This window comes from Pseudopodoces humilis, chromosome 1, assembly GCF_049639895.1.
Source record: "Pseudopodoces humilis isolate 2021_Gansu_Grassland_sample_001 chromosome 1, ASM4963989v1, whole genome shotgun sequence".
In the NCBI taxonomy this organism is placed as follows: Eukaryota; Metazoa; Chordata; class Aves; order Passeriformes; family Paridae; genus Pseudopodoces; species Pseudopodoces humilis.
This window is the reverse complement of record NC_142200.1, coordinates 99229865-99239178: the sequence shown is the minus strand read 5'-3', so window position 1 is coordinate 99239178 and position 9314 is coordinate 99229865.

The window sequence follows — 9314 nt, the reverse complement described above, 5'->3', positions numbered from 1 at the left end:
AAAATAGAAACACTTAAGTGATAGACGAACAGACAAACCGCAGGCCACCAGATAGGAAAAAATATGATACCCTAATGTGAGGCCCCACAGGCAGGAAAGAAGATCTGGACAATGTTACCAAAAGGAGGGAAAGAGAGAGACAGGCAAAGAAAGGAACCACAAATATATATGCACAATATTATGACCAAACCAAGAGATAAGGGTGCTATATGGTCATTTTATGTCTGTACCAAATGTATACTGGTTAGCTTAATTGCTTCTTTGATTCTGAAAACTTAGTTATGTATACATTTGTTTGCTTGTATATGAACTGCAATGCCTTGTCAGTGTTATCTAAACCCAGTGGACTGTTATTGATGGGAAAATAATTCTGTATAGACAAATATTGCCATAGCTAAATATGTTATTTACTGTTCAACTTGTATTTGCTATTGATTCCTCTCTTAGTGTCATTTTAAAAAATGCCATCTCTTGATTTTTCTGGTTCCATAATTGTGGAGACTTAGTTTTCTATTAGGCTAAAACTTGAAGTTGCTGATAGCACAATGATATCGACTTCTCTTCTTCAGGATGAAATACCCTGGTTTATGACCAACATGCAACACAAGGTGTTAACTTCATACTTCATTTGATGTTATATTGGCAGTGTCCCAGAAAAGAGATTATCGAGGTACTTGTATGGCACTTATCACTGTGGTATCTGGTGTCTTCCAAAATTCAGCCCTTATAAATATATGTGCTTATCCAGAGTCTCTGTGTCTGCAATGGAGTAATACCACCCAAAATAGCCCCTTCCCTCATTCTGAGCCGCAGCTCTTCAAACCTGGCTGCTAAGATATCACTGCTGAAACACTTCGTTGTGCCAGCCTACGTACAGAAAGGCAAACTCCCTGTGATTCTCTACAGCACTTGTAAGCAAGAAACTGGGGATCTGGTGTATGGAAAGGTTTACCAGGAAGTTAAAACAATGCTGAGTAAAAGTAAGGTGGTGAAATACCAGGTACTTCTGATGATGGACCCCACCTGTACTGTCTCTGCTCAGCTAAAGAATTTTAAGGATGAATACAGCACAGAAAAATGCTGCCTAAGAGAACAGATGGTAAGAATATTGACCAAAGATTGTGAAAGTACACGTCAGCACTGGAACTACCCTTTTCAACATCTGCTCAGCGTCAGCACAGTTATCGACAGTGAGGAGTTGAATACATTCCTTGCAAAGCCTATCTTTACTCAGTAACTTACAATAACAGACAAAGTCAGAGGTGCTGTAACATTCACAAAAGAGCAGAGATGAAAATCTTACCTTTCCAGGTCGATTAAAATTGACAAGAAGGATCTTCCCTTAGTCACAGATTCTACCAAGGAAGTTCTGAAAAGACTATGCCGATTTTCCCATAAAACATGAAATGATTTAGACAAAATTTCATTCAGAAAAAACACTGAAAAGAATATTTTGCACTCATCATAATTTTTTTACTTATTTCTCAGAAGACTTAACAAAATTATTTTATCTGGAATTTGGAACCTTGTGGTTAAAACACTCATTCATGGTCCTTCACACGACAGAGAAATGCCTGGAAGAATTACATCTGAATTTTACAACAGCAAGTAGTAGCAAGCAACATTGTGTTATATGATCTAAGCTACTTTGTTTTATGCTACAGCAGAACAAGACAACCTGCAAATTTTACTTGTAGGGAGACTGCCTGACCTCTCCAGACAAGATTCCAGGCCAAAGGTAGCCAACTAAAATATCCTTGTCTGTATATGTGACAATATCCTGGTAGCTCGCTCCAAACATCATTGCTTCTTCACACATCAGTTTGTTGCTTTGTACTTTATAAACTTCCTTTAAGCCAAGTCTGAGGACAGTGAGAGCCTTTTAATACCTTTCTGAACAAATTTAAACTAGTGTTTAAATAAGAGCAAAGTGCACAGTACATGCCACAGGAAGAACATGTACTACTTCCATAGCATGCATCAGTAAAGATTCCTGGTAGGCAGGGAGTACTATCAAGGCCTGTGACAATACTGATGGAGATACAGGAATGTGCATCCAGATGATGCGGCTGTCCTTTGGCACGCTTACACCGGCTGAATGGAGCCAGCCTGGAAATCTTTCCACAAGACTAAGAGCATCAAAGCTACCACATTAGCCATGCTTCTGTGCAGACATGAGAGAGTGCAATGTTATGAGTGATGAAGCATAGCAAGCTGACTAACAGCAAAGCCTTGCTCTGTGCCAGCCACAAATCCACCACAATGCACACAAGGAAATCCACCTACAGCAGGTTCATTACAAGTCCTCTGTTAGGGAGAGGATCCATGGGTAGCAAATTAATCTACTGGATCATGCATGAGGAAAAGTGCATGTGGTCAACTGCTTGTCTACCTGGCTTGTTCCCCTTATTCACCCCACGGCACAATCATTCTCAACTTCTCTATTAATGAACTTCTGGTAGAAACTGAAACTTCATTCAGTGGGTTCACTACTCTTACAACCTCAAACATCTCTTTTGGAAAAAAAAAAAAAAAAGACAGGGCTTTGATCTCTGAAAAGGTCATTATACTTTACAGCTTTAAACATGACATGCAACCTAGAAATGAATCTTGGAACAGGCTTTTGGTACATGTTACACACAGCTGTCATTTATTATTGTTAATAAAAGTTTATTAGTAATGTTTCACAATCATATCCTTGTAAACAAAAAGGAACAAATCCATGGTGTTTGGCTTGGGTTGTTTTGGTTTGTTTTTCCCATCAAAAAATTGAAATTATTCAAAAAGTTGCATTAATATTTGAGTTCTATAGCGTAAAATGTACTTTAAAATCATATGAGGTTTTCAGTAGCAGTCATGTAATGAAGGAGTCTGGAATAACTTTGAATTTCACTATGTGCTACTGACGCAGACTCACATGGGGAACAAAATCTGTAATGGATAAAAAACTAACTTCACAAACCTGGCCCCCATCATGCAAGACATTCCTTAGCAACCATGCAGTAAACAGTAAACAGTAAACTAAACAGATCTTCACTGATCACCCATTTATTTTTTGCTATTGATTACACCACACTTTTCAAGGTGGGAAGGATATGGTTTTCTCTTAACTCTATTTTGATTAACCTCAGTATGATATCTCTACAATAAAAGCATAGTTAATTTGCTTCAAGGTGGTAATATTATAGTATTGTTATAATTTTCTCCATTTGCTGCTAAATCTCAACTTTTGCACAGATTACCATATTCAATGGCTATTCAGGAGGCACTGACCTACTTGGAATAACTCAGAATGTTATCACAGCATGGGACCCCAACAAATGTTGAGATGTATTCCCAACTGTGGCACAGACACTAACTGGTATCTGAAGCAGACAACTAACTTCTCTAATTTTACATGACTGGGTAGGTTTTAAATTGGTGATTACCTGGCGATACAAGGAAAGAATTGTGCTTCCAACCAGGAAGAGGTGGGGTTTCTCTTTTTTAAAATGGTAATCAATAGAATCAAAATCTATTTTTAATTAATTATTTACCTGACGAACATGTTATCTCCCTCTGCAAGAAGAATGATAAGGAACAAATTCTGTAACTCAAATTCACCCAACAAAGGTGTTTGCGACTGCTAAGTGCAGATGATTATCTTCTACTAGTACAGTGTACAAATATATAATGTGTTTTGTGTTAGTTACTTTTCTTTAGCACCAAGTCAAAATACCCACTTCCATAAGTTCTCTCATATGCAGATTCAAGTGCTCAGTCAAATATTCATGAGAACCATGACCTTGCCAAAAAGGGGAAAGAGGAAAACTCAAAGTCTGGCCAAAGAAAATTAATAGAATCTTTCAAAAGGCAGGATTCCTCCCACCCTCCCTTCCATGTTCACACAGTTTAATCTGTTAACTAATGCTGGTAAAGCAAGCAAAAGTTTAAAAGCCTCACCACATTAAGAGATGGGCACAAATCAAAGCTCTGCAAGGGAGTGACCTAAAATTCTCCAATGGTTTGAATTCAAATCTATTTGGCAACATAAACCCATCTTTGATTTAATGGCTAAGTAACAAATATTTGTCTGGGAGAAAATGAATAAGCTGCTTCCCGAACATAGACCAGAATCCCTTGAGACTTTGGACCACACAGTCTTGCTCTTCCTTAATGGACTCCAGTAATTTGCGAAACTACGTTTTATCTCATAAGTAAAATATAAAGATGCTTCCAACACACTGAAGTATGACAAGTTTCTGGATTTGGTTTAGGTTTTTTTTTCCTTTTCTTGCAGTATAAATTTTTATTGGCATCATATCCATAAATCAACTATTTGGTTGAGGAAGACAACATTTTCAAGATACTCTCAACACACAAATTAATCTTAGGGGGCCTATTCTCACTCATCTTTTTATCACATCTGAGTTCTTCATTAAAAATTATTACAGCTACAGGTTAATAGCCTTTCCTCGTCATGTCAAATGTCACCTTATAACACTACCTTTTAGTTTCCCATAGCTGGCTTTTAAAAATTGATAGGCATATATTGGAGGAATCTGAGTTTAAAGGGACCTAAATGTCTAAGGAAATACAGGTTGAAATCCCTTTAATCGAAATACCATGTCTTCTGTATTATCAAGGTATCAATATCTAATATATTCTTCCTGAATACCAGTGTGATGGACAAAAGCTGTTCTCATTAAGTCAGCATAACACACTGATTTCAGTACAGGCTGCTTGTGATTGATGTTGAAAAAACTCACTGATGATACAATAAAGAAATTAGCAGAAATCACACAAAAAATGCTAACATTTATTTAGATTGAAGCATTTGCTTAGCTTTATATTTTGTCTTGTGGTAATGATCAGTTTTGTCTTCTATACAGCATTTTTATTTTCTGTTTTATCTCTTAGTTAGCACTGGATTGTGGGATGGTTCCTCTCCTGCCCTCCCCCTCTCCTTTATTCCCATGTTTAATATCTTCGTTTTTCCACATTCTGCTTAGTGATTGAATTTAGCTGATTTACGATTCTGTTTTTGTTGTTTATTTGTATAATTCTGTTGGGGTGTAAATAGCTGTTGGTTTTCATTTGTTCTTTAAATTTGTTGTTCCCATGGTAACTCTTTAGTGCATTTTTTCCTGATGTTTGAAGGATGCTTTTGGGCTTTGCTGTGATGGTCTGGTAATCTTCATCAGACTGCAACATGTCTTTACATTTTTCTTCATGTTTGGACTGTCTTAGTTTCTTAACTCTTTGCTGCTTACATAGATGTGGTGGCCTAGAGTACTGCTTTTTTTATACTGGCATTTAAGTAAAAGCGAAGGTACATGAGATACAAAAATCATATGGCAAAATCAAATATGTGATTTAAGTGTAGTCTATGCACAGGTGTAAGACAATCTACTCCTTTTCAGTCTAAACCTTATAAAGTTAAGAAGATCTCCCGTTTGGTGTATGGAACTACATATAATGGTCCCTGTGTGTTTTGGGCCTAATTTGGCTTTGAATGTCCCAGCCCTTTTACAACACGCAAGCAGAAGAAGGACAACTTAAAATATAACCTACACCCCTGAAAGGAATTTCTCAAGATACTTTAAAAAAATTATACAGGTAGTAGCAGTGGTAACTCAGATCACTTGTACAAAGCTCCCTACACAGAACAAGGGACTAACCACTGCTGCACTCTGTTCCATTTACACCAATAGACAGTGAGGTTCTGAGGTTCCTCTGGTTTCTTATAAGAACTAGGTCTATCTGAGGACAGCCCCAGACTTCAGAGGGATCTAAAACTGGCTCAGAACTACTCCTGCTCCTTCTATTTCCGGTCCACCTACAGCTGAGTTAAAGCAGGACATCAGACTCGCTGTGTATCAGTGACCTGAAACCATTATTAAGCCCTCTGCCACAGAGCTCCCATCTGAGTCATGAAAACAGTGGGACTACTTGTCCATATTTTTAAGCTGTGTTTTAAAACAATTTGCTAGTTTTGTTAAAAGCTCAGAATGCCTAACTATGCAAAAGCTGCAGATACACCTTACAGAAATTATATCAGGTAGGAAAAAGGCACAGTACTGATCAATTCTGATTACATGTAGCACACCCACGTCTTGGTTTCTCTCAGTACCAGAGAGGCGCAATTATTCAGCATGTTATGATAAACACAAAAGCTGCTGAGCTAACATGAAAATCTAACTCCATTTTTCTGACTACTGTAATCCCATACATTTAGAAAACCCAGATTATTTTACTCTTTTCTTTCTTACAAAATTCAAATTGTTACTGCCATGCTTAAGTTTTCAAGTCATTTGTCCCCAGTGTCCCCATGGCTTATTTTCTCCTATGTTTACCCTTTGAACATCCTTGTAGAATAAGCAATTCTTGATATGACTATTAAAAACCAAAAAAGTTATAAAGTACTCATATGATAGGCTAGCATTCTAAAATAAATTCTGTAAGATTTTTTCATAATTGTCCAAACAGTCTCTAAAAATAGTACTGATTGAAAGTTTTACTTTTTACTTTGTAAGGGCACTTCTGTCACCATGATTCTTAAATCCATTTCTACTAAAGAAAATGTACAAAAGCAAACAGTCTGAGTTCTCAATGCAGACTTTCGTTTTAAGAATGTGGAAAATTTGAGAGGGCTAAGGGTATTTATGACTGGATGGCAGAAGCTCAGTGCATTCTGCACTTATGATAATGAGAGAACATTTGAATTCCTGGGGAAGTATGCAAACCACTTGCTAAAAAGGCCATTATGGAAACATTTAATAATAGGAACAATGATGTGCATCATCTTTTTTTCAAAGTGGCAGGGCAGAAACAACTTTGAGATTTTATTCAGGCTACCTGCAGACTCAGGCAAACCTCAATTACTTAACAGTGTTCATAGTCAGAAGTTAATATTTACAACCCAAGAAATGACAGGTGGATTTAAGAGATTTAAATGATGGAAGCCTTTGATCATTCTGTATCAGCTTTGGAATATAAAGGAAAGCATCTAGAAATGACTCTGCTAAGGAGTAAGCCCACCTAATTGTTTTGGTTTGTTTTTTTTGGGCATGTGGTTTGGTAAATTGAGCACTGATTGTCTTAGATTAGTCCTATTCTTTATACCTAATTTTTCTCTGGTAGAAATAGATTATGTTAGCACAATTGGCTTTATAAAAGCTCCTCTTTGAAGGATGTGCTAATTCTGGACACTATTTATTTAGATTATTTTGGAAGAATACTACCAAATTCAATGGAGAATGATAACCTCATCAAAAATTTTTGTAGTTTGTTTTCTCAAACATCCCAGAGTAAGTGCAATTCTGTGTTATGGTGAACAGAGTGAAGAATTATAATTATGGCCAGTAAATTATATAGGATTTTGGATGAGATAATTCTATTGGGTTTCCATAGTAAAGCATGATTTCATTCTTACTAGCATTCTGTAGGATGTTTCCACAGGGAAAATCTGAGCTAAAGCAGAATCTCTACTATCTTCCTCTTGGCCTCTAGCTACTACAACACATAACAATTATAAACTGATAAATCACTTGAATGGTTATGACATCTTCCATTGACTACCAGGGCAGTGGTACATACACACATACTGCTGCCAACATTAAATAACTGTCAACTGAATTACCTAAATGATGATTTAGGCTCAGCTAAGCTTTTAAGGACAATTTTTTTTTTCTCTCAAAAAGGGATGATGGTTGTACTTCCCATATTCAGATCTTGTTACTCTTTTAAATTCCAATTAATGAGTTTCCTGATTTCACAAGGCATTTTGCCCATGCTGACAGAGCAGAATATTGGAGCTGATTCCTGCCATATAGACCTAGCAGAGGGAAAAGTTACGCCAAGTTCGTAAACCCAAATTCCCATTAATGTGTGGACAAGAGCAAGCTCCACATGGCACAGGTACACAGGTGTGCTTTATTCCACATGTTTTTACATTCTACAAAGTTATAAGTAATTTCCAATCTTTGGATGTATTAATTTTTTGTGTCCTCATGTCCACCCATAAAAAAAAATTAAAATATATAAAAATATTGACGGTGCTCCAGTAACTGATAGGCAGTCTGAGTGGCATAAATGTATTTGTTTAACTAGCAGCCTTTGCCCCAAAGAGAAATTCTCACTTATGCCAATACAGTTGCAATAATATTTGTAGAGGCTCACTAAAATATCTGGAGTTTGGTTATACATTTTCCTCTTTGAGAAGGTTAAAAAGGCAAAATGATGTAGGCTGGGAATGCAGAGATGGCCAGGATGAACAGGAATACTTGCTAAACTCGGACTAGGGAGACAATTGTTTGCTTCCTGACAAAGATGGTGTCAGTTCTGTTTGCCAACATGGCGCTGCAGCTATATGTAACCACTAAAAGAAACCACACAGACATTCAAGATCTGCCACTTTTGGAACAGGGATGAGGAAAACTATAATCCCACAGTAAAAAAACCGCACAACAGATGGTCTTTTTTTTGCTCATCTCCTGCTCCCTCTCGCCCCCAAGTGACGCTGACAGTATCTGCTGAGCAGACTGCCAAGGACAACCACATCCCTCCATTTAGGCCACCTTTTTGGCACACCAGTCTTGTTTTAATTTTGCATTTTCTGTTGTCTTATTCTAACTGTGCTAAGACCACGAGTTTAACTATATATAGGAACCCTAATACATTTACTACAGCTGTTAAATGACATTGTAGAAAAAAAAAGGAAAGCTGAAATAGTGAGTGGAGCAGACGGAGGAAAAAAGATACTTCATATCTTACTTCATATGAAAAAGGTCATACTTCATGAAGAAAGATAAATGAAGCAGGGAATTTCATTTTTGGAAGGCATTTTTTAATAACATCATTATCATGCAGGTTGGCTCAAGAAGTGTAACTTCATAATAAAAGAATGCAGAATGGACTTTGAAGCATCTGATTTTCCATGTTGATGAGGAGAAGCAAGCCTGTTTTTGACTGTATGTTCACTCTATGGCTACATTCAAAGTGATAGCACTGCTCTCTTCTGTACTGCCTATATATTATAGGTCATGGGCTCATTAACTGATGTCATTATCACTAGCTGAGTCCAGTTTTGCCTTCCAGTAAGACATGGAAATCCCATTTGACTGTATCTCAAGAAGCAAACCAGAAAGAGACCATTTCTATATGTTGGGAATACCAGCATATCTTATTTTTTAGATAGAAAAATTGCTTTAGATACAAACATTTGCTTAGGAATGCAGTCATGCAGCCAATTATCCTTTGTCTTGATAACAAAGTCTTAGTTTGATAGCAAAGAGACCTCTCTACCTCAAAATCATGTAAAGTAGTGCTTCGAG